Here is a 26,253-nt window from a genome sequence, read left to right on the forward strand (position 1 = left end):
CACACTCTCCTCGGGTTAAGATGCTCCCGAACCAGTGTACACAGCTCCTCATACAGACTTATCTGTGGGTTTCACCGGAGCCAGAAGATTCTTCATGAGGCTGTAGGTCAGTGCCCCGCAGACTGTGAGGAGGACCGCTCTCCTTTTTGCAGCGCTTCCTTCTCTGTCCAGCTCGTTGGCTACAAAGTATTGGTCTAGCCGTTCGACATAGGCTTCCGAGTCCTCATCCTCTGAGAACTTCTCCGGGATGCCCACAGTTTGCTGCATCTTTGCGTTGGATTCGTATACTCGTCGCCAGTTATTGTATTCCTAACACAGATGAGATTGCAAACAGGGAGGTTAAAGTAACAGTGACCTCAGTCTTTATTAAGACACTCCAGTGTGAAGAACAGGCCTTAGGGGCTGACTTATATACAGTGCTTCCAAGGGATGCTGGGATCCCTTGGGACTTCAGGGGATGCGCTCCCTGGTGGCGGAACGTGGGAGTGCATGCTTTACAGATACACAACAGGGTTGGTCTTGGATCTGGCCTGGAGACGACTTGGTTGAACTGATTCTGTAGTTTCGTTCCACTCCAGCGGGGAGCTTGTTGACTGTGAGGTGGAGCATGATGGCGAGAAAGATTGAGAAGAGGGTTGGGGCGATGACGCAGCCCTGTTTGACCGTGGTCCGGACGTGGATTGGGTCTGTGATGGATCCATTGGTAAGGATCACGGCCTGCATGTCGTCATGGAGCAGGCGGGGGATGGTGACGAACTTTTGGGGGCATCCGAAACGGAGGAGGACGCTCCATAGACCCTTGCGGTTGACAGTGTCAAAGGCCTTTGCAAGGTTGAAGAAGGCCATGTATAAGGGCCGGCGCTGTTCCCTGCATTTTTTCTGTAGCTGTCGCGCTGCAAAAATCATGTGCATTGTGCCCCGTAGGGGACAAAATCCGCACTGTGACTCCAGGAGGAGCTCCTTGGCCACGGGAAGAAATTGGTTGAGGAGGACTCTCGCGACAACTTTCCCAGTGGCTGATAGGGTTGTTGTTTATGGCTCAGAAATGCCCTGCGCTTATGATCTATTAGCTCTTGGATCTCCTGATTATTCTCATCAAACCAGTCCTGGTGTTTCCTGGTTGAGTAACTGAGTGTCTCTTTGCAGGCACTTGTTATGGAGGCCTGGAGGGCAGACCAAGTGGTGCAAGAATAGGGTAGGGAAGGCAGAGTGATGGGGATGTGATGAGTGGCACAGCAGGATGAGATTGAGTGTGGCTTTTCAGTAACATTTCGTCATCTACTGAGATCATTGAAAGGTTTGTGCCACTGCAGCCAGGTTCTCCTGACGAGCAGCTGGGTGAGAGCAATAACACGAGTTCCAAATCAGGAGCGAGAGTCCTAGGAGCAGGGCTTCAATGGGGAATGAGAGGGAATTGCGTGGTCTGTCAATCAGGACAGCAGTCTCGGGAACAAGAGGCAATCACATCAGAGTTGAAGCCATGAAGGTGTACTGAAGTATGGGGCTTGGGGCTGCTGCAGATTGGGAAGGAAGGAAATGAGAGGCATTTCGCAGCATGATAGCTTCTGGAAATTGTATTCTGGTTGCTTTCTATGTTATAAATCATTGGTTAGGCCTTAGCAGGAGTATTGTGTCAAATTCAGAGCACCACACTTTAGGAAGGCTGTCAAGGCCTTGGAGAGGTTGCAGAGGAGATTTAGTAGAATGGTACCAAGAATGAGGGACTTCAGTTATTGAGAGAATAAAGAAGCTGGGATTGTTCTCCTTGGAGCAGAGAAGGTTTACATGACATTTAATAGAGGTGTTTAAAATTATGAGAGTTTTTATGAGAGTAGATAGGGTGAAACTGTTTCCACAGGCAGGAAAGTCGGTAACCAGAGGGCACAGATTTCAGATAATTAACAAAAAAATAGAGGGAGGAAATTAGGAGAATTTTTTTACTTAGCGAGTTGTTATGATCTCGAATGCACTACTAGAAAGGATGGTTGAAGCAAATTCAATAGTAACTTTCAAAAGAGGAATTGGATATAGCTGTACTTGAAAAGGAGACATTTTCAGGGCTATGGAGGAAGATCGGGAGAGTGTGACTTATTGGATAGCTCTTTCAAAGAGCTGACACCTACACAATGGGCTGAATGGCCTCCTTCCATGTTCTATGATTCTATGGTGCAACAGTCTCACAGAACAATTGCACTGTCAAGTAGTTGTTTGGCTCAGAATGTCATGCCTCAGTTGAGTAGACTGAGCCGTGAGGTATTAAGGGAGATGTACTCAAGGTCAGGGATGTTCATGAGGCAGTGTGTCTAACATTGCACAGGTCAAGGAGGAGTTAGGTTAATTAGGTTGCCAAGTTATGTTAATTTAAGGGTTAAGTCATGGCAGGAGAGCTCGGACACATGTCATGCTCCTCCTGTGCTAAGTGGGAAGTCAGGGATGCTCCCAGTGTCCCTGACGACTACGTGTGCAGGAAGTGTATCCGGCTGCAGCACCTGACAGACTGCATTGCGGCACTGGAGCTGCGAGTGGATTTACTCTGGAGCATCCGCGATGCTGAGGATGTCGTGAAAAGCACGTATAGTGAGTTGGCCATACCGCAGGTAAAGGTTACACAGCCAGATAGGGGATGGGTGACCAACAGGAAGAACAGTGGAAGGAAGGTAGTGCAGGGGTCCCCTGCGGTCATCCCCCTGCAAAACAGATACACCGCTATGGGTACTGTTGAGGGGGATGACTCATCAGGGGAGAGCAGCAGTAACCAAGTTCATGGCACCGTGGGTGGCTCTGCTGCACAGGAGGGCAGGAAAAAGAGTGGGAGAGCTATAGTGGTAGGGGGTTCTATTGTAAGGGGAATAGATAGGCGTTTCTGTGGCCGCAATCGAGACTCCAGGATGGTATGTTGCCTCCCTGGTGCAAGGGTCAAGGATGTCTCGGAGCGGCTGCAGGACATTTTGAAGGGGGAGGTTTAACAGCCAGTTGTCATGGTGCATATAGGTACCAACGATATAGGTAAAAAACGGGATGAGGTCCTACAAGACGAATTTAGGGAGCTAGGAGCTAAATTAAAAAGTAGCACCTCAAAGGTAGTAATCTCAGGATTGCTACCAGTGCCACGTGCTAGTCAGAGTAGGAATTGCAGGATAGCTCAGATGAATATCTGGCTTGAGCAGTGGTGCAGAAAGGAGGGATTCAAATTCTTGGGACATTGGAACAGGTTCTGGAGGAGGTGGGACCAGTACAAACCGGATGGTGTGCACCTGGGCAGGACCGGAAGCAATGTCCTAAGGGGAGTGTTTGTTAGTGCTGTTGGGGAGGGGTTAAACTAATATGGCAGGGGGATGGGAACCTATGCAGGGAGACAAAGGGAAGTAGAATGGGGGCAGAAGCAAAAGATAGAAAGAAGAAAAGTAAAAGCGGAGGGCAGAGAAAGCCAAGGCAAAAAGCAAAAAGGGCCACATTACAGCAAAATTCTAAAGTGGCAAAGTGTGTTAAAAAGGCAAGCCTGAAGGCTCTGTGCCTCAATGCAAGGAGTATTCGTAATAAGGTGGACAAATTAACTGCGCAGATAGCTGTTAATGGATATGATGTAATTGGCATCACAGAGACATGGCTCCAGCATGACCAAGGCTGGGAATCAACATCCAGGGGTATTCAACATTCAGGGAAGATAGACAGAAAGGAAAAGGAGGTGGGGTGGCATGGCTGGTTTCAGATTAATTTAACGCAGTAGTAAGGAAGGACATTAGCTTGGATGATGTGGAATCGGTATGGGTGGAGCTACGGAATACCAAAGGGCAGAAAACGCTAGTGGGAGTTGTGTACAGACGACCAAACAATAGTAGTGAGGTTGGGGACAGCATCAAACAAGAAATTAGGGATGCGTGCAATAAAGGTACAGCAGTTATCATGGGCGACTTTAATCTACATATTGATTGGGCTAACCAAACTGGTAGCAATGCGATGGGGGAGGATTTCCTGGACTGTATTAGGGATGGTTTTCTGGACCAATATGTCGAGGAACCATCTAGAGGGCTGGCCATCCTAGACTGGGTGATGTGTAATGAGAAAGGACTAATTAGCAATCATGTTGTGTGAGGCCCCTTGGGGAAGAGTGACCATAATATGGTAGAATTCTTTATTAAGATAGAGAGTGACACAGTTTATTCAGAGGCTAGGGTCCTGAACTTAAGGAAAGGTAACTTCGATGGTATGAGACGTGAATTGGCTAGAATAGACTGGCGAATGATACTTAAAGGGTTGACTGTGGATAAGCAATGGCAAACATTTAAAGGTCACATGGATGAACTTCAACAATTGTACATCCCTGTCTGGAGTAAAAATAAAACGGGGAAGGTGGCTCAACCGTGGCTAACAAGGGAAATTAAGGATAGTGTCAAATCCAAGGAAGAGGCATATAAATTGGCGAAAACAAGCAGCAACCCTGAGGACTGGGAGAATTTTATAATTCAACAGAGGAGGTCAACGGGTTTAATTAGGAGGGGGAAAATAGAGTTTGAGAGGAAGCTTCCTGGGAACATAAAAACTGACTGCAAAAGCTTCCATAGATATGTGAAGAGAAAAAGATTAGTGAAGACAAACGTAGGTCCCTTGCAGTCAGAATCAGGTGAATTTATAATGGGGAACAAAGAAATGGTGGACCAGTTGAACAAATACTTTGGTTCTGTCTTCACGAAGGAAGACACAAATAACCTTCGAGAAATACTAGGGGACCGAGGGTTTAATGAGAAGGAGGAAATGGAGGAAATCCTTATTAGGCGGGAAATTGTGTTAGGGAAATTGATGGGATTGAAGGCTGATAAATCCCCGGGGTCTGATAGTCCGCATCCCAGAGTATTTAAGGAAGAGGCCCTAGAAATAGTGGATGCATTGGTGATCATTTTCCAACAGTCTATCGACTCTGGATCAGTTCCTATGGACTGGAAGGTAGCTTTTGTAACACCACTTTTTAAGAAAGGAGGGAGAGAGAAAATGGGTAATTATAGAGCGGTTAGCCTGACATCAGTAGTGAGGAAAATGTTGAAATCAATTATTAAAGATGAAATAGCAGCGCATTTGGAAAGCAGTGACAGGATCGGTCCAAGTCAGCATGGATTTATGAAAGGGAAATCATGCTTGACAAATCTTCTAGAATTTTTTGAGGATGTAACTGGTAGAGTGGTCAAGGGAGAACCAGTGGATGTGGTGTATTTGGACTTTCAAAAGGCTTTTAACAAGGTCCCACACAAGAGTTTGGTGTGCAAAATCAAAGCACATGGTATTGGGGGTAATGTACTGGCGTGGATAGAGAACTGGTTGGCAGTCAGGAAGCAGAGAGTCGGAATAAACGGGTCCTTTTCAGAATGGCAGGCAGTGACTAGTGGAGTGCCGCATTTAGATGAAGGAATTGAGTGTAATATCTCCAAGTTTGTAGATGACACTAAGCTGGGTGGCGGTGTGAGCTGTGAGGAGGACGTTAAGAGGCTGCAGGGTGACTTGCTTTGGAGAGTGGGCAAACGCATGGCAGATGCAGTATAATGTGGATAAATGTGAGGTTATCCACTTTGGTGCCAAAAACACGAAGGCAGACTATTATCTGAATGGCGGCAGATTAGAAAGAGGGGAGATGCAACGAGACCTGGGTGCCATGGTACATCAGTCATTGAAAGTTGGCAGGTACAGCAGGTGGTGAAGAAGTCAAATGGTATGTTGGCCTTCATAGCTAGGATATTTGAGTATAGGAACAGGGAGGTCTTACTGCAGTTGTACAGGGCCTTAGTGAGGCCTCACCTGGAATATTGTGTTCAGTTTTGGTCTCCTAATCTGAGGTTGGACGTTCTTGCTATTGAGGGAGTGCAGCGAAGCTTCACCAGACTGATTCCTGGGATGGCAGGACTGACATATGAGGAGAGACTGGATCGACTGGGCCTGTATTCACTAGAGTTTAGAAGGATGAGAGGGGATCTTATAGAAACATATAAAATTCTGACGGGACTGGACAGGTTAGATGCAAGAAGAATGTTCCCGATGTTGGGGAAGTCCAGAACCAAGGGACATAGTCTAAGGATAAGGGGTACGCCATTTAGGGCTGAGATGAGGAGAAACTTCTTCACTCAGAGAGTTGTTAAACTGTGGAATTCTCGACCGCAGAGAGTTGTTCATGCCAGGTCATTGGATATATTCAAGAGGAAGTTAGATATGGCCCTTATGGCTAAAGGGATTAAGTGGTATAGAGAGAAAGCAGGAAAGAGGTACTGAGGTGAATGATCAGCCATGATCTTATTGAATGGTGGTGCAGGCTTGAAGGGCCGAATGGCCTACTCCTGCACCTATTTTCTATGTTTCTATGTTTCTTGGAGCAATTGAAAGCTGAAATGGGCATGTTTATGGATGTTTGAAGTTTCTTTTTCAGAAATGTTGATATGTTCAATTGGTTTACTTTGTTATACATTTTATGTTTTAGAAGTATACAGAGAGTGGATGGGGAGCTATTATGGCCACTGCATCTTGGAAAACTTTGGTTTTATCGGAATGTGATTGCGTAAAGTGTTTTTTAGAGGAATGTGATGGGGAGAAATTTTAAATTTGGAGAAAAGTTTTGTGTACTTTGGTAAGTAATGGAAGTGTAACAAAAATAGAAAATCACCATAAAGATTAAACATACTTAACCAGTGAGAATGAAGTAACTTGACTATGGTCAGATGGTCTAAAAAATGTTATATATCTTGGGTTTTGTAGGATACGGGCTTGTAGTCACAGAAACGTATTGTAATGACCTTTAAAATGGTTTCCTCAAGTAAGAGGAAACCAGTTGTGTCATAAAGATAAATTCAGGTGATTTATGAGCATCATTGGTACCCGGAGAATGAATTACAGCCATTTAGCTCTTTACTGCTAATGTTTATTTGATATAGTAATATCTTTCATATTTGTGGCAGGACATGCTTAATATAGTGTGAAAGACTGAGGAGGTGCAATCAAGAAATTAATGTATTAACATTCATTGTGACCATTGATCCAACAGCATGCTGTGTCACATAAAGAATAGCTACCGTATGGCAGTAGTACACTGGGTTAACAGTGTGTAGTCAACTCCTGTTTATGAATGGTGCCAGTAACCAAGGGTCATTAATTTCAAAGGGATTATTGCTCCGTGATGTAACCCAAAACTAAATGACATGAGAAGGAAAAATAAATCATTTTTGTATGAAGCAGTGCCTTTGAGAAATTGGGAGGCTTTGCCAACGTTCTGCTAGTTCTTAATTTATTGATTTATCTTGTTAGCTTTATCATGTGCAGCATTTGATGTCATGCTGTGTCTCGGAGCACACAGCCCTGTTTTTCTACTAACATTCCACCTTATTTTGGGCAGATCTTCGATGAAAATCAGCCAGAGAGTCATACTACCACCTCCCCACCAATCACCAGAAGTGACAATGAGCAAAGTGACAATGAGCATTGAATACACCTGCCTAAATATGAGTGGGCATATTCAAAATGGGTGGCAATGGTGGGATGATGCCAGACATTGTACTTCCTGTCATTACTACCGTAGCAATGCTGGATGCAAGGGATATCAGCATGTTACTGATGTCCAGTCTAGCTATTGCAGATGGGAAGGGTTTTAAAATTTAAATCACAAATCCTTGAAGGTGAGAGGACAAGTTGATGAGGCAATTAAGAACGTGTATGGGCTAGGCTACTTGGCTTTGTAAATAGGGACATTGAATACAAAAACAAGGAAGTCATGTTAAATCTTTACAAATCACTGGTTAGGCCTCAGCTGGAGTATTGTGTACAGATCAGCCATGATCTTGTTGAATGGCGGAGCAAGCTCGAGGGGCTAGATGGCCTACTCCTGTTCCTAATTCTTATGTTCTTATTTAATCTGGCCACCATACTTTCAGGAAGGATGTCAAGGCCTTGGAGAGGGTACAGAGGAGATAAACAAGGATCATACCGAGTATGAGGGACTTCAGTTATGTGGAGATATTAAGCTGAATTTTCCATGGTGGTAGCGGGCAGATCGGTGGTGCCTCAAATGGGAAAGTTGTTTTTTTGACAACGGGTCGGGAACCCGCTGTCACCTCACTCCCATGCACCTTTCCCACAGGCGCATCTCTCAGCATGGAGCCAATCCGACCCGCAGCGGTGGGGAACCCAATTGAAATCATTATGAGATACTTTACAGGCACTTAAGAGCATTTTCTCCCCTCTTTTTAAATTTCCCTGCATGGCCACAGGATTCACACAGCTTGGGAACCATATCTGGCAACCTGAGGTATGAGTTCCGTGGTCATTGCTCCAGCTGATGACTTGACAGCATGGAAAACAAACCAAAATAAAAACATGTTGATTACATCAGCTAATATATTGATCGATATTCTGTACTACTTGAAAAGCTACTGGTGAATATTAATTTTTCACTGTCCATTCACGGCTGTTGCCTTCCAACTGACCAGTAATTGCCGTGAATTGTTCTGCACTATAAAAAAATGATATGTATCAATTAAATAAATGTTTGTGTTGTTTCTAGTCAGGTTTATCTCACAGTATACTGTGATTGATCACTTGCATGTTAAATCAAGTCATCAACTGTAACAATTTTATTCTCATCACTCATTCCACTGGTTCAATTTGCTTTCAGTCCCTGAATATGATTAATGTAATTTTTCAGTCTGAGGCTTTAGGGTGAACTTCTATGGCGGTTCTCTCACTTGTCCATTGTTAACTTCAACGGAAGAGCTGCACAAATCCCAGAAACACATTGCAAGCACCATTTACACTGTTTGTCAGGGAATCCGCAGTTGTTTCGCTGAACTTGCATAAGATTGTAAATCCACCCTTTTACAATTACATTTAAAATCTGCTGAATTTTATGTATTACCTATACACACACATCTTTTATTTGAACCAGTTACTGATACAAAAGTCTATAGATTTGTAACTAAAGTACCAATAACTTCACAATTAATGTACTTTTTAATGTACTATTTATAGATGGAGTCATATTACTTAACAATGAGTCGTATTACTTAATAATTTTATTTAAATATTTCCTTGTCATTGATACATAACTTTTATGATATGATTGTACAGTAAAGATTCAACACCCACTATGTTAGATTGAACTTAAAATTTAATGTGGCCAGGGTCCCTTTAAGGATCCCAACTTAAAAAACATCAAGAGTGACATCACCAGGCCTGCTCCATTTAATTGGAATAGGTAACACGCTGGGCAGGCTTAATAGGCCCCATTAAGGTAAGTTCATTTTGTACAGTGGGATGGAGCCAACAGCGGAGCCGGGACCAGCCACAAACACTGGTCGCACCGGACCCGCCAAAGTAAGGAAAATTCCGACCATTGTTCTCCTTAGAGCAGAGAAGATTGAGGGGAGACCTAATAAAGGAATTTGAAATTACAAGGGGTTTTGATAGTGCAAGTACGGAGAAACTGTTTCCGCTGGCATGTGGGTTGGTAACCAGAGGTGATAGATTTAAAATCATTAGCAGAAGAACTGGAGGGGAAATGAGGGGAAATGATTTCACACACAGGGTTACAATGCACTACCTGAAAGGGTGGTGGAATCAGATTCCATAGGAACTTTCAAAAGGCAATTGGACATGAACTTGAAGATAAATAATTTGCGGGGTTACGGGTGAAAAAACTGGGGTGTGGAAGTGCGACTAAATTGGACAGTTCTTTCAAAGAGCCAGCACAGGCACAATGGACTGAATGGCCTCCTCTGCTGTAAGATTCCATGATTTACACTCCTGCATCTCACAAATTAACAAAACAAATGGCCCTCCTCTTCAGATACCAACAGCGACAGCCAGGGCATTTAAACCTCTGGACAGATAATCACAGGAGCTAATACCAGCATGCAATATCCTCCACCTGCTTTTCCACTATGGTTTCACACAGATGCTTATTTAATGCTCATGGAAAAACAAAGGACAATCTACCCCTGATTGTCGGCAGTCACTTGGATAAGGCACTGGAATGCTGTTGGGGCCATTGACCTGCATCTCAATATGAGCTGGTGCCTTCATAAGAGAGGAAGGGAGAAGAAAAACATTTTTCATTTACTGTGTCTAAACCAGGCCACAACACTCAGAAAGCATTGCTTGATGCATTTTAAATTTTTATGAAACTGACTGAAATTGACAAACAGGCCACTGGGGGTTGAAAAAGGGGGTTTCCGCTTTTGAGGATTAATATTGTGTTTGAAATCTCAAATGTACTTGTCAACACTGACCCTCGACCCGTTTATCTACATATTGGCTTTGGCTTCTGGAGGTACAGATAAAAATTGCTACACTGCAACCATTAGTGTCAAACTGTTTTGACAAATAAGAATGTAACTAATATAGTCCAGATGAATGTAAAACCACAGCTGTTTTAGGAGCTGCATTTCGGTTGCCAATATTACATGTCTGCAGGATTTATCACAGATTCCTGCATAAACTCTTCCTTTCCCAGGACCTCGAAACTGCAATTCTTTATCTTCCTCTTACTTCCTCTTGCAATCTTTTACAACCAAAGCTTGGTGTCATGGAACCATGCCATCCTGATTTATCTTGTCTTCTCTTCTACTTTCTCTAACCGCAATGGTGACTTGCACTTCGAGCATTGGCCCCTCATCTCGGTTCCTCAGTTAAAAAAAAGTCACATTGATAAACTCTGGAATGCTGTCAATTTGTTCTGTGCAAATTACAAATGAACACGGGTGAGTGAGACTAATTCGAAAGCTCTTTCAAAGAGCTAGAATTTCACTAGACTGTCGTTATTTGACAACACCATTTTTGTGAAAAAATAATAAGAAAAATTTTGCCATTTTTAATGGGGTAAGTTTGGCCAAAAAATACCCCATCATTAAAAAAACCGCGTTGCTGGAGGAATCGTGTTGGAAAATGCCATCCTATCCAACTTTACCGCGAGGCCGATATCGCAAAAAATATAGGGAAAAAAGCACCCCAAAAATTTTCAAAAGTAAAAATTGAGAAAACATTCACAATAGAGTCGCTGAAAATTTAAAAAAAAATTTAATTTACCTTTTTTATAGGTCTTCTTACTGACCGACATTCTTGAAGCTGCAACGCAAGGTTTTCAAAATGGTGTTTTGCGAAGCGAGTATGGCAGTGCCAAACGGCCAAACTTAGGCGGTACGTTTTTTTTAGGTATGGCGTTACTGAAAATGGTGGTATTTTGACAACGCCACCCTGAAGGTTTGTGGAATTTTAAGCAATTCATTTTAAGGACGAAAAATGTGTTTTAACGCAAAAATATTGTGTTAAAACGCACGTTAGGGTGATGAAATTCTAACCCAAGAACTGGCACAGGTACGATGGGTCGAATGGCTTTCTTCTATGCTGTAAGGTTCTATGATATACAGTTTTTCTGATTTTATGATCATCAACTTAAAAAAGCTTACATTTCTGTCAATGTCCTAATGTATGTAAACCATTACAGAATGAATGGATGCTATTACTGTACAAACACGTAATGCGTTCATATGAAATGTCTTTGTTTTAAACGGGCTAACAGCTCTGCTAAAATGGAAGCCAAAGGTATTACATATAAGTGCTGAGCAGTAATATGCTAATACCGCACAGTGTGACTATAATTCAGGAGTCCAGCATCAATCCTTTCACAGTCAGAAATAATGGGGGAATTTTTACTTCCCAACACGCTGGGAGCAACGCTGGTCTGGGTTTCCCCGCATGCTGTAGGGATTTAACTCTACAGTGTACAACTTTCGTCATTGACAGGTTCCCTGCCTGATTGACAGGCTTGGTTTCCAGTCGGGCAGGGAACACTCTGGAGAAGGCTGCAGGACCAGGTAGATCCAATACGCACCCCACGGTGGGGTCCGGAGGGTGGGGCTTCTATGATCTGATTACGTCTGATTACACTTCTGTGAAGCACCTTGTGGCATTTTTCCTTGTTAAAGGCACGATATAAATGCAGCTTGTTTGGGGTATTTTGAAGTTGTCATCAGCTGGTGTAATAAGTCTGCTTTCTTGTCATTCTCCACTATAAAACCAAACTTGCAAAGGAGGTTAATAATACATGTCTGTGAAATTGCTCCCCATGCTGCCACAATCATGGATTGAATTCCTTAGATTTACACACCCCTGTTTCTCCTCGCTCACAAGGAGTGCTTCCTGAGGCTGTCCTCACCTTGGTGCAGCTGCCAGTTTCCTGGGAAACCCGTCGGGCCACAGTTAAACCTGAAATGCAGGTTAAATCTGAGGCTTCCAGCCTCATTAACACCCCCTGGGAGTGGGTTGGCTGCCGGCCCCCTTGTCCTGCCTCACTAAAACCTGGAAGTCGGCAGGTTGTAACCAGCTTCCCAACAAGCTTCGAATTATTTTTTTTGCCTATTTAGCCCTCCGCACCTGCACTCATTCCCAACCGCTCATTCATGTTAAAATTCCCCCCGATATAGCCAAAACTGGCTTTCTCCAACCTGTTTTTGCATATCCCAGAGGATTGTTTATGTATTAGAAATTGCTGCTGACTGATCAGGGCTGCCTGTTCCAGCTCACTTAGTGAGCACACATGTGCCTGGAATGTGTGCTCTCAACCAATTGGTTCCAGTGGCATCTCTCCTTAAGTTCTCTGGCGCAAATTTATATATAGATAAATAATCGTATCCAACAAAGGCTGTCAATACTTTAAGAATCTTCATATGTGTCGATATTATGATGGAATTCCACTGTATGTGGTAGTGGAAAAGTATTGGCAGTACATTCACAAAGTTCACATCGAGTATACCAACATTTAGTCCGTGATGGAATTTTTAAAATGTTTTTTTTGCATTCTTGTGTCCTCAAGGGCTTGATTGTACAGTTTAGAGTTGCAGAGTCTGCAGAGTATGGTTGGGAATACGGATTGCAAAATACTTATGGGGCGATGTTGCCCTGCGCCCCGATTGGGGGCAGTAACCTTCTGGGGCTGGGACTTTTAGCACCCGGCACAGAAGTCCCGCCCCCGCCGCGGAATTGCCCTTACCGGCCCTCAAAGGAAGCGCAGCGCAATCTCGTGCACTCCACTTGCTCTGGGGGCGGTAACCAGGGTGTTATTGGAGCGCTGACGTGCTTCAATGCTCCTCCCCTTCGATTAAGGGGGAGGGCCACTGTGCACTCTGCAAGGCCTCTGATGGCCTCCACTATGTCACCACGGCAGCGTGCGACTGGGCCTGCAGCCTGGTACCCAAGACAATGACTGCCGAACCATGCTAGGGCTGCCATAGTTGTGCCAGACAAAAAAATATGGCGCCCTCCCCTTTAAGGAATGCCCCAAGAGCGGATGTCCGCCAGCTTTACGACCGACAAAGCTGGCTTTGATATCCGCTCTTGACAGCCTTGCGGCCTGCGGGGGAATTTCCCCCGTGGGGTGGTAAGGGGTCGACGCTGTCGAAATCTCGACCTCCGAAAAGAATGACTCTGACACTTACAGCTCCGGCAGAAGTTTCTTTAATTTACTTGCTAGCAAGGGGCAGGTCACACTCAGTCAAGGGCTAAGTGAACACCTCCGCAATGGTACAGTTTCACAAGATATTTATACAGTAAAACCCAAGTTATGGCCTCTCCCTGTGTATTGGCTCTGTCTCGCAGTCAGTGAATACAGATAAAGAGTTAATTACTACATCCTTGTCCTGACATGGTTTCCAGATATTTCCTTTTGTCAGGGTTATTAGTTGGTCAGCCGGCCATTACTCCATGAGAGTGTGGTAATGAGCTATTACCTGTCTTGCATTGTGTCAGGATTGTTCAGTTTCCTAGTCAGTTTATCTGTTTGCATCAAATGGATGAGGTCTCTACAAGAGATAATGGCTGGTGGTTTGAGTACAAAGAAAAGGGTGGGGTGGCATGGAACTTGTGTCGTATAGACAATAGAAGAGCACCATGGGGGGTACTTGTCTCAGCATGACTTGTCTCCTAGCTGTCTGATGGCCATCAGCCATCTCAAACTAGGTTTAGCTGTTTATGCAAGCTGACTGATTTTATGCAGAAAGTTCTGGAAGGACCAGGACTCCATTTTGATATATATATATTGCAAAGGGCACACAAATACCGTATGATATCAGCTTAGATAAAAATACATTTCCACATTCCCCCATTTTGTCCCTCACAAGGACAACTTAATCCATTCTAATCTTGTACAGTCTCTCCATTTCCATTTCCACACAAGAGCCTTCAGCAGTTGGCGCTCTCCATAGCTCTAGCCGTGGTCTCGGTAGGTAACATAGTTTCCCCCACCCTTCACCTGGGGCTTTGTTATGGACCGTTGTCCAGCCAACGGTTGCTATCTTTCTCACATCAGTGGGATTAGTTGTGGCTTGCCATTTAGTCATTTGGGAACACTTGCTGCGTCCCATTTCTGGTCCTTTAGTCTCATTACTCATTAGGCATATTATACCTTCAGGATTTCCTATTCTGGGAGTAATGCTTAGGAAGGGAGGCTGATGGTTATTATCATAATTGGGCTGGTACCATTCCTGGAAGGCTGTAAGTTTATACCCTGCCGACCTCCTTTCTGTTTGTTCCTTCATTTCTGGCCCCTTAGTTAGGTTTGTCCTATTTTGCACTGTCAACCATTCTACCATTTCTGATTCGTTAAAGGGGACAGATCTCAGGGGAATACCCCCTTCGGAGTGGACAGGTACATGGGAACATATCCAACAACTCGACAAGTTTCTTTCTTGAACATACCTATGACTCAGTGCCATAAATACGTTTACTTGCAATTCCCTTCGGTGGCGGGTCTGTACCCCTGGTGTAATCAATAATGCAAAGTAAAACCCTGTCAAGCCCAGTACCATCAGTCCCCATAGTCCATACAGTTCCTTATTCAGTCTTCCTTTTTCTGTTCCTCTGGTTCCTTCTTCCCTTCCTCCTGGTCGGGTGCCCGTTTGCAATGGGATGTATGGATTCATGTTGGTCTTTCCTTTACCTTGATTGCAGTATTGGTCGCCAGCAAGACCTGGTATGGTCCTTCGAATCTTGGCTGTAGACTGCTTTTTCTTTTAAAAATCTTGATGTAAACAAATTCCCCTGGCTCCAGGTTATGACACTTCCCTTCCGCTGGCTTGACTTGAGCTTCCTTTACCTGTGAATGAAAGCTGGAAATACATTTGGTTAGTGCAATACAATAATTCAACATATTTTCCTCCATTTTGTGGATGTCCATTTGTTTTGCAGTAAATGGTGCTATAAAAGGTAGTCGTTGGGGACGTCCCATAACTATCTCATGTGGTGACAGGCCTGTTGTTCTGTTGGTTGCAGATCGCATTACCATCAAAGCTAAGGGCAACAGTTCTGTCCATTTCAGTCCAGTGTCATTGCATAGTTTTGCCAGCTTATTTTTAAGCATTCCATTATATCTTTCAACAAGTCCAGCTGATTGTGGATGATAACTGCAATGAAAACGTTGATTAATCTGCAAAGCTTTACACATTTCTCTTATAACAGTTCCCGTGAAATGTGACTCGTTATCACTAGAAAGCTTAGCAGGGATTCTGAAGCGTGGTACGATTTCCTTTAACAAACATTTAGCAACAGTAGTGGCATCGGACTTTTTACATGGAAAGGCTTCAATCCATCTAGAGAACACATCTACAATACCTAATACATACTTGAATCCCATACACATAGGTAATTCAATAAAATACATTTGTAAATGTACAAAAGGCCCAACTGGATTTGGGTGGGAGGCAGATTCTACTTTTTCCATCTTACCCGGATTCATTGTCTGACAGGTAACACAATTTTCACAGATTTGTTTTGCAATTGCCGAAATACCTGGTGCATACCAAGTTGCCAAAATATAATCTGCCAATCCCCCTTTGCCTGCATGTGTGAATGTATGAACACATCGGGCAATCCATGGAAGTAAGGATCTAGGGGCCACCACGCAGCCGTCGTGGTGAACCCATATTCCTTCTGGATTTTTATAACATTGATCCTTCGTCCAGGTCACCACCTCCTCCGTACTGGCCTGTGTCTGAAAAGTCAGCATGTCATTAATAGTAGGTGGCGGGTCTGAGCAATTATAAGGTTCGGATTTGATAACAGTTCAACTTCATATTTAGTGGTTCTTGCGGAGGTTAGGTGTTGGGTGGCACATTTAGTAAGTAAAATCTCGACAGAGTGTGGAATGTACAAAATGGTCTGATGATTTAGAGTTATTGTCTGAGCCTGTTGCATAGCATAATAAGCTGCTGCCAGCGAAGGAAGACATCCTGGTAGTCCGCGTGCCACTGGGTCGAGTTGGGTACTAAAATACGCTACCGGTCGCTGCCTGTCCCCATGTAACTGAGTCAAAACAGATTGTGCAAAACCCGATTTTGTGATACACAAATAAGTTGAATAGCTTAGTGTAATCTGGTAATCCCAAGGCTGGTGCTGAAGTGAGGGGCTGCTTAAGACTCTGGAAAGCATTCCGGGATACTTCATTCCAAATCCTTCTTTAAGCATTGTGAGAATATAGTAGATTCATTCACAGCTCATAGGTCTTGGACAAACCTCCATTTGTGTGGGCTTCTGAACTGGAAGAATCGGTGTGTTACACGGACTTCTCATTTATGCTTATAGTGATTCACAGATCACAGAATGTAAAGTATTTGTTTTATAATTTTATTAAAAGGCTTCCAAACCCAAGATTTTTCCAATACACTCAAAATGTTGATCAAGGAGATCACCTGAAATATCTCAAAACCCCAATTCAAATATTGTACTGCCACTCTTTATCAAAAAAAAACAAATCCTCTTACTGAGCTTAGAAGCTTTTGTTCCAAGATTTTACACCAAGGACAATGAGAGTGTACTCCCCCAGCTTGCACCTCGAGAGACCCACAAAGGCTTTTTTAAAAAAAAAGGCATTACAACTTCCCAAGGCATTACAACTTTTAACTACCGGGACCATGTCTCAATAAACCTATCCTTTGTGCATTTCCTAGCTCCGTAAGTTCTCATCCGAATAAATCCACACCTGCGCTTCTAACTTAAAATGTCTTAAACTTCCCACATACAGGACAACACTATGAAGGGTTAAAAAAACTTCACTTTGTTTGAAAAAGTGGGTGGAGCTAAAACAAACAGGCAGCTCCACAACCTTTCCAAACTGTTTCCAGACACAAGAAAATAAACACAGAAGCACTCTCATTCAAAGACAAGACATTCACAAAAGTCTCTCTCCATTCAATAAAGCTTCTTTTTTTTTAATCCATAAGTCACTATCAGGTTCTTTTATAGCATTTAACGAAACGACGGGTAGCTGTTTGTTCGCAGCACTCGGGTCTGGGATTGGGCGTTATTGATCATTATACGGGCAATTTGGTTGTTGGCCGAATTGCTTTTGATTCTGTGATCCAAATGGATCTTGAACAGAGAAATTAGTCTGAGGTCTAGCATGTACCTGGACTTGGGTGGCATACGAGTTGGGTCCTGGAGGGGGAGGGGGTGCTCTATTACCTGCCTGTTGAGTCCAATCATAATTTGGTTGTTGCTGTTTTGCCCGGCAATTCCTAGCCCAGTGTCCAATCTGACCACAATTGTAACAGGTATCATATTGTTCCCGCCCTGCACCTTCTCTCCCTCTTCCCCTGAAATTTCCTCCTCTGCCTCGCCCTCTTCCTCTACCCTGGGGGGGGGCCGTAGGACGGTGTCACCGTGGTTTGTGTTGTTGGAGCTGCTTTTTCCACAAATGCGGTGACCTTGCTTTTAGATTCTCTATTTCGCTCTTGTATGTCCTTTAACATAGATACAACCTTGGATCGCGATTCCTATCGCCATCCGAGACAAACTAGTTTTAAGGGATCTCTGAGTTCGGGTCGTAGCCCATTTACCACGGCACTGATCATAGGAGCTTCTACCTCCTCTATTTTCATGCCTGAACATTGGTTCATGATCTCTCGCACTCTTTCTACATAATCCTTAACATCCTCCTCCTTTCTTTGTGTAGTTTCCATAATTTGGGACCAATTTGTTTTCCTTGGGAACACCAAATGCAAGGCTTCCCAACATCTTTCCCAGAACCCCTCTCCTGGCTTCATGCTGGGATCTGCATCTGGAGCCTCTCGATGGGTTTTAAAATTTTTGAATTTTATCTCAAGTTCGGCAAATTTCGTGTCCTTTAACCATGCTTTCAGTAAGATTTGACCATCTAATATACTGGGTTCGTGGCACAAGATGATCACTTTTAACTGGTCTATGGCCTTTTCAATATTGGTTTTAGGGTCTGCCAATCCTTCCACAATTATTCTTAACTCACTTGGTGACCATGGTCGATAAATAGGGACCGGAGCCCCCCCAGAGAGTGGACTGGGAAAAAGTCTTACTGGTTATGCAGATGATGATGGCTCCAGGGCACTGGGCCCTTGTCCACGGGTAAGACTTCGTGTGCCACCTGCAGGGCCGTCATGGTATTGATTCCCTTGTGACTGATCTATTTTTCCTGCAGCCGCACCTGTATTGTTGGGAGCGGGTGTTACCCCATTTCCCTGTGCTCCGGCCCGAGGATCGTCTCCTCCTTGTTGGCTTGGAGCATACGGCGGTGGTCGATGGCTGTAGGGAGTCCAATCATCGTCCCATTCCTCATCCTCATCTTTTTCCCAATCCTTAGGGGCACTTGGTGAGTGTGCCTTTGTCTCTTTAGCAACCATAACAGATGGATGTTTGCTATGTCGAGGGCGATTCACCTGCTCTACCCGTTCATCCCCCTTCTTTCTCCCTCTTCTACCTGGGTCTCTGTCTATAAGGCATTCTTCTAGACAGGTTATTCTCTCCAAATTAAATGAACCATCGGGTGGAAATGGCCTGTTTTCACCCTTAGTCCATTTTACCCATTCTCTTCGGTGGTCAATTGAAGACTGACCACAATTCTGGAGCATAAAATGGGCTGGGGTCCCTTTTGGTGGTGGTTTACTTGCTCCAGCCCCCATTCTGAATGATTAAGATTTTCCACAATTTCTGATCTCACAATCCTTTCGGCCAACCGAGTTCTCTACGCCCACTTCTCCTGGCCGTTACGTGGCCTGAAAAGGCTCTTAATTCGAGCTCAGTTTGGGTGTGTGAGATATGTTGGCACGAACCAACCGTAGTTGATCAATCAGTTACTGTTTCTTTTCTTAATCAATCCTTGTTTTTTTTCCCCGAATCACAATTTTCCCTAGTGACTCTTCCCGTTTCTCTAATGGCAATGTCGCACAAAGGTATTGCACACAACAGTATAGCAAGGACAACTAGGACAAACAATATTCACGCGAGTACACAAATCATAACCTTACACTCCATCTAAACAAATAATCAATTCTCAGTCTGCGTTGTACGCCACTACAGACCGAGTCTTTAACTTATCCTAATAAAACTTATAAAACTGATAAAACTTATGGTTCCATACTCTAACTCTTATCACATAAGAACCTTTTCCTAATTAAAAACAATAAAACTCTTATCACATAAGAACCTTCGGTCGATTAGCACTTTTTTTTCCTAATCTTATCACATAAGAACCTTCAGGAACCTTTTTCGATCGACTAGCGCAGTTTCTACCTTACCTACTGAAACCTTCCCCGGGCTGTTTCAAGATTTTTTCAGAACCCGTTCTCTTCTGCTTGCAAGCTGAGAAAGAAGTGGTTATAAAAACATAACTTTAGCTTTTAAATGTCGAGTCTTGTAGATTGCAGTACCTCCCCTGTGGACAACAGATTACACATGCGATTCAACAGTGAAGAAACCTTCTTGTGAGCAAAAGGCTCACCTTGTTTGGCCACTGAAGCCTTTCACTGGAGAGGCACTATGCCTGTATCCGTTTTACTTACAGGACAGAGAGTATGCAATCTCGGTGGAACCTCCAAGAAGTAACTGTCGAAATCTCGACCTCCGAAAAGAATGACTCTGACACTTACAGCTCCGGCAGAAGTTTCTTTAATTTACTTGCTAGCAAGGGGCAGGTCACACTCAGTCAAGGGCTAAGTGAACACCTCCGAAATGGTACAGTTTCACAAGATATTTATACAGTAAAACCCAAGTTATGGCCTCTCCCTGTGTATTGGCTCTGTCTCGCAGTCAGTGAATACAGATAAAGAGTTAATTACTACATCCTTGTCCTGACATGGTTTCCAGATATTTCCTTTTGTCAGGGTTATTAGTTGGCCAGCTGGCCATTACTCCATGAGAGTATGGTAATGAGCTATTACCTGTCTTGCATTGTGTCAGGATTGTTCAGTTTCCTAGTCAGTTTATCTGTTTGCATCAAATGGATGAGGTCTCTACAAGAGATAATGGCTGGTGGTTTGAGTACAAAGAAAAGGGTGGGGTGGCATGGAACTTGTGTCGTATAGACAATAGGAGAGCACCATGGGGGGTACTTGTCTCAGCATGACTTGTCTCCTAGCTGTCAGATGGCCATCAGCCATCTCAAACCAGGTTTAGCTGTTTATGCAAGCTGACTGATTTTATGCAGAAAGTTCTGGAAGGACCAGGACTCCAATTTGATATATATATATATTGCAAAGGGCACACAAATACCGTATGGTATCAGCTTAGATAAAAATACATTTCCACAACGCGCACAGCGATGACGTCATCGCCAGTTGCGCGGTGGCCCAGGGCACTAACCACGGGATGCACCGCTGATGTGGCAGCGCCTTCGCAAACTCCCGGTAAATTTCCCAGGAGATGGTAGCACCTCCCTCCCCTGGTCGAAAAACATCTTGCGTTCCCCAGAGGTGCTAATGGGGCTATAAAAAAAAGCAATTTCACCCCCTTAAACTTTTACCCTTAGAAATAACAGGATATTAACAACCTCCCACTGATTCTGAGAAGGTCGGCAGAGGAAAATAAATATAACTGCTCCCCAAAGAGCAGAAGTTCTGACACACTGCCAAGTATGGGAAAGGCCAGTTTATCAGGAGCAGCAGTTCAAAGCCCAGCCACTTTTTCTTCGAGAGGATTGATGAAAGTCCTCAGGAATAAAATAATTCCACTTTTTGAGCAAAGTGGAAAGAGTTGAGAGTAAAGCTGTGCATTTTACAGTGGGGCATTGTTCAACTCGATATCCTCCTCCAGTTTTCTTCTTTTGTTTCTGCCTCACCCCCTCCTGACACTGTAGCCATGCATTTCCTTGAGCTGGGAATGCAGGCTTGTCTGCAGCTGCTCCATGCAATAGTCAACAATCACAATGCACAACAAAGTACCATCTGGTGCAAACACAAGAGGGACTGGAAATGAGAGTTTAGATGTAGGAGCACAATTCTGTCGATGGTATTTCAGGTTAAAAGTTTTGTTGCAAATAAAATCAAAGCTTTCATATTTGTTGTATGTGGAAACTCCATAATAGTTTTGATTGTCATTTGTTTTTATCAGTATGAGGGGAAGCGGCATTTAGTCGTGATCTCAGGGGTGATAAAGATATGACTGGTTGTAAGGGAATGCAAAGGAAAATACTTAAGCAAGTTCCAATTTCGAATGGTTTGTGCTCTTTTTTTTCCCTTTGTTTAATAGTTATTTTTTTCATCCACATGCTCCATTCCTTGAATGAGAGAGTGGCATGCAGACTACTGCCAGACACCTGGCAATCCTGCTGTTGAAACATTAGATGAAGGTGTGCAAGGGCTTGGTTGAGAGGAGGGAGAGTTTTTCTCTCAACTTCCCTGGGCCTTCTCTTCCTGTAAAGCAGCTTGACCATAATGCTACAATGGCTACCACACTGCCCACTGCAATCATAGGTGTGTGGCTTTATTCAACTGTTGGGATCCATTGTGGTCAAGTAGAATGTTGGCAAGAAGGAAAAAATGGAGAGTAAGAGAGGGTTAATTCATGGCCCTGATATTTACGGGGTGGGTGTGGGTGATCACGGGGAAAACACGGCAAGACAGGGGACATGCAGGTCCTGTCAAATTTAACGGCGGGACCTCATATTAATTTTTTTTCTTGTGTTTCATGCCCGGCAACCAGCCAAATTGACAGGCTGGCCGGCGCCAGACGGGAAAACCAATGATTGGAGGTTGCAGATGGAGCGAGCCTTGGGGACGGTGCCTGGCAACCAGGAGCGGGGAGGGAGCGACAGATCAAGGCTTGCGGTGGGGGAGGGGGGTGGTGGCAGGGGTGGGGAAGAGAGGGCCATTGCGGGATGGAGAGACTGGAGCTACGGGGGGTGGGGTGGGGGGGGTGGGGTAGTGGGTACTGTGGGCGGTCGCAGCAGGGGAGAGAGAGGCTGGCATCATGGCATGGGATGGCCGAAAGCTTCCTTGAGGAGCCGGAGCCTCCTGGCCCACAAGGAGTGCTGTAAAAGATACTTCCCTTCTGCAGTCGGCAGTTCCCACCTCTCGTTTACTATTGGGTTTGCGGAGCCCTGGGAAACGCATGTGGCAACTGTTAACATTTAAACCACACTGTGACAGCCTGATTTAAATATGTTAATGAAGTGCCCCGCCTTCGACAGCAGGGCACAGGGACGCCATGAAACCGTTACCGTAGAAATGGCAGCCGGTGCAAGTTGGGTACACGGTCCGCGGTTTTTAATTTTCAATTTCCCCCTACCCCCCCACCCCCCCACCCCCACGCGCCCCAAACCTCTCCCATCCGTCATAGGGGGGCTTAATAGAGAGGCCCATGAATTCATTCCCATCGTAAAATTCACATGGGGAAGTACTTTAAACTGAAAGTGCACCTGAACAGTAATGTCACCTCACCACAAAATGTCAAAATACAAAGTACGTTCTATTCATCTTCGCATAATGGTTCTTTTATGAATATAATATCTACACTCCTAATGGAGATTTGCTGCATTTTATTATTTTGACGCTTAATCAGATAAATTAACATGGGTGCTCATGTCCTTTTTAAGGCAATGAGACAAAAGACATCTGCTTTACTGCAATGAACTATATTAATAATGATATTAATGCAATTGCTCACATGAATAAATTAAGTCTGAACTTTCAAGTAATTATTTGAACCCTTTCAGGATACCTTCAAATAAAAATGTAATAAGATTGCAAGTTGCATGTGTCGGTGCTTTATGTTTGTTACTTTAGTCTAAAATACTGTGGCATGGTGCATTGCAGCAGCAACATGCTGCACCATGGGAGTGGTTGGGAATGGGCTTCCCAACTTCAGCTGTGCCGTCATGGCAAAGTTCAAATTGACATTTCCCCACAAGAGGAAAAGAAAATGAGAGGAAATGGCCTCCCCAAACCACCACCTCATAGACTTCTCAATGGCTGCTTTCAGAGCTCCATTGAAAGGTGGTCTGGAAGCAGATTTGCTGTTTTCCTTTGTGCTGTTGATGGTGTGTGTCAAAGGTAGATCAGAAAAGGGAAATGGGAGAAAGTACAAAAAACATAAGAATGTGTAGACTGAGAAAAAGTCAGTGGGCTAGAACCTCCACTTTTTTTGCATGTGTTAGATCTCTTAATTTTCAATGAGATGCAAAATCCAGTTGTAGGTTTAAAGTAACTTTATTCTGGCCGCTGCAACAAGCTGCTCCCTGAATGCCAGTCCTTTGTCCTTCTGGGAACACATGGCAAAAATGGCTGTACTTATACCTGGATCAATTTACAATAGTGAGCACGCCCCCTTTGACCTTATTGGCTCAACCGATTCAACATTATGTGTTGTTGACCCATAATTGGCTCTCAGCCTAAAGACCTGAAATGTCAAGTGTGAGTTATGGCTTAATGCAATGTGCTAGCTCTCACGTAAGCACTCTGACTGGGGTCTGTGTTTTCCCACAGACCCTTGTAGCTTGCTTGAATTCTCTATCAATCCCCCCTTTGATTCTTTCACAAACTGAATCATAAAACATCAGGTATCACTGGTTGCACATTCTACAAAATAATTTCATACATGTTAATAGGGTTTCCTTCTAAAATGTGTTGATGTGTTTCGCCACATGTCCGGACGAGTAGCTCCCACACAAATTTACACCAACCTGAATTCCATCGTGGGCACAATGGAAGTCTGGTTTTAGTAGGTTAATTAACCTCATTCCAATTTAATCCAAATCAATATCTTAATTCAACCAGTAAATAACCTTCCCTTAAACATAACATACCCCTGTGCCACGTACAGATGGTCTTGCTGGGACCTGCAAGGCATCTCACCTGTGGGACAGCAGCTACAGCCGCCTGGTTGCAACAACATTTAATCAATATAAACAAACAATATCAAAGTAAAATAATTACAATGAATAGAATTATCCTTCCACCAATGAAGTTCCTATTGAACCTAGCCATCCAGTGGCCCCGCTCCACAAAGTGAATGATGGGGGTTGCTTACGTTTTTCTACCTCCTTTTGGATATGCTCCGCTAAGTGGGTAATTTCTTCGGAGCTATCTGAGATATATGTGCAACACTCAGTCCCGAGTAGGACGCAAGTACCTCCCTTTTCAGCCAGGATGTAGTCAAGGGCCATTCTATTCTGTAGGGCTACTGTGCGGATTGCTACCTTTTCTGCATTGATTTTAACTAGGGCCTCTGAAGTATCATTGGCTACCCATTCCACAACGGATGCCATGTTAATGGATTCCCTTGCCAGTTTGGCGGTCCCATACCCGGGGATCAGAATGGCAAAGAACCTCTCTGTTTCTGTGATAGCTCTCTTAGGACTGCGTAGATGTTCCGACAGGGACTTTATATGATACATATATGGCACAATATAGGCTAAATAGCAGAATCCCGTCCAATTCTGGGGCAGCTAAGGGTAGGCCTTGTGGCCACACATCCAGTAGGTGCCATTATCGGCAATGAATGTTAGCTGTTTCTTTGTCAGCAACACTCCAGGGCCTGTCCAGGCTTTTCCATCTGTTTTATTCAGAATCCCCGTTACGTTAGGAACTCCCACATCGGCCCAGTTTGGATGGTTTACATGGCTTGATTACATTATAATTCCGGTTACTATACCCCATATTTTGGCCTCCCTTCATGTTTCTAATCAGATAGACCGATTCCCCCGGTCTTCCTACCCCCGTTGTATTAGTGATAACAAAAAATGGGGGCTGTTTGGAATTATTACAGCACGGTTGGTACCTCCCTTCAAAGGTAGTCAGATTGTAACCGACTGACTTCCATTTACGTGCCCAGTTTTCCGTATTCTGAAACACATTGCCTGTTTTGTTTTGATTAATTATCCACTCAGCCATTTCAAAGATATTCAAGGGAACTGGCCTCAAGGGAATCCCTCCCTTTGAGTGAATAGGAATATGCGCATACACCCAACAACTAGAAATGTTACCTTGTTTGGCATAAATGTATGACATATATAAATAAGTATTTACATGTAATTCCCTGGGTACTCTACTATTTCCCTTTGGTGCAGAGGGTCGGCTAGTAAGAAGTAGGCAAATGCCTAGAATACCTACAATCAGAAATACAGTAAATTTATATATTTTGGCAAGAAGGAATTGTCCTTATCAGATTTCAGCTTCAGTTATGGGTGCTCGTTTAACGTGTGAGGCGTGGATCCAGGCTTTCTTTCCTTGGACTTTAACAGCTGCCTGGGTGGTCAATAACACTTGGTAAGGTCCCTCCCACTTGGCACCCAAAGGTTCTTTATGCAACTTTTTCACATAAACCCGGACTCCCGGGATGATGTCGTGTCCTCCTTCGGGTGAATTACCCCAAGTTGCTGATACCTGTCGGGAAACAGAACTAATAGCATTGGTTAGGTTCTGACAGAATGATAACAGAGTGTCACTCATTAAGTGAACATCAGTTTTCCGTAAATCAATAGTTCCTGGCAGCGACATGGGTCTTCCTGTTATAATTTCAAACGGGCTTAGACCTGTAGTTCTGTTTGTGGTTGCCCTAATGCTACATGGCACTATTGGTAGTGCCTGGGGCCATGGTGTTCCTTCTTGGTGATATTTGGCAAGCTGTTGTTTCAGAGTTTGATTCATTCGCTCTACTTGTCCTGATGATTGTGGGTGATAAGGACAATGTAAATCCCATGTAATGTTCAGTAACCTACGGACTTCTTGGCAGACAGCACCTGTGAAGTGTGTTCCCTGATCTGAGTCAATGCTACCCGGGACTCCCCACCGGGGAATGTAATCCTTACACAAGACCTTTGCAGTGTGTTTGACTGTGGCTCTTTTAGTTGGGACAGTTTCTACCTATCTAGAGAATCTGTCGACCAAGACAAGAATGTTAGTGTATCCTTGGCATGGAGGGAGAGATATATAATCAACCTGCAGATGCTGGAATGGTCCGACAGGGGCAGGGGACCTCAGTTGGGGCATTACCTTG

The sequence above is a fragment of the Pristiophorus japonicus genome, chromosome 16 (assembly GCF_044704955.1).
Source record: "Pristiophorus japonicus isolate sPriJap1 chromosome 16, sPriJap1.hap1, whole genome shotgun sequence".
Classification (NCBI taxonomy): Eukaryota; Metazoa; Chordata; class Chondrichthyes; family Pristiophoridae; genus Pristiophorus; species Pristiophorus japonicus.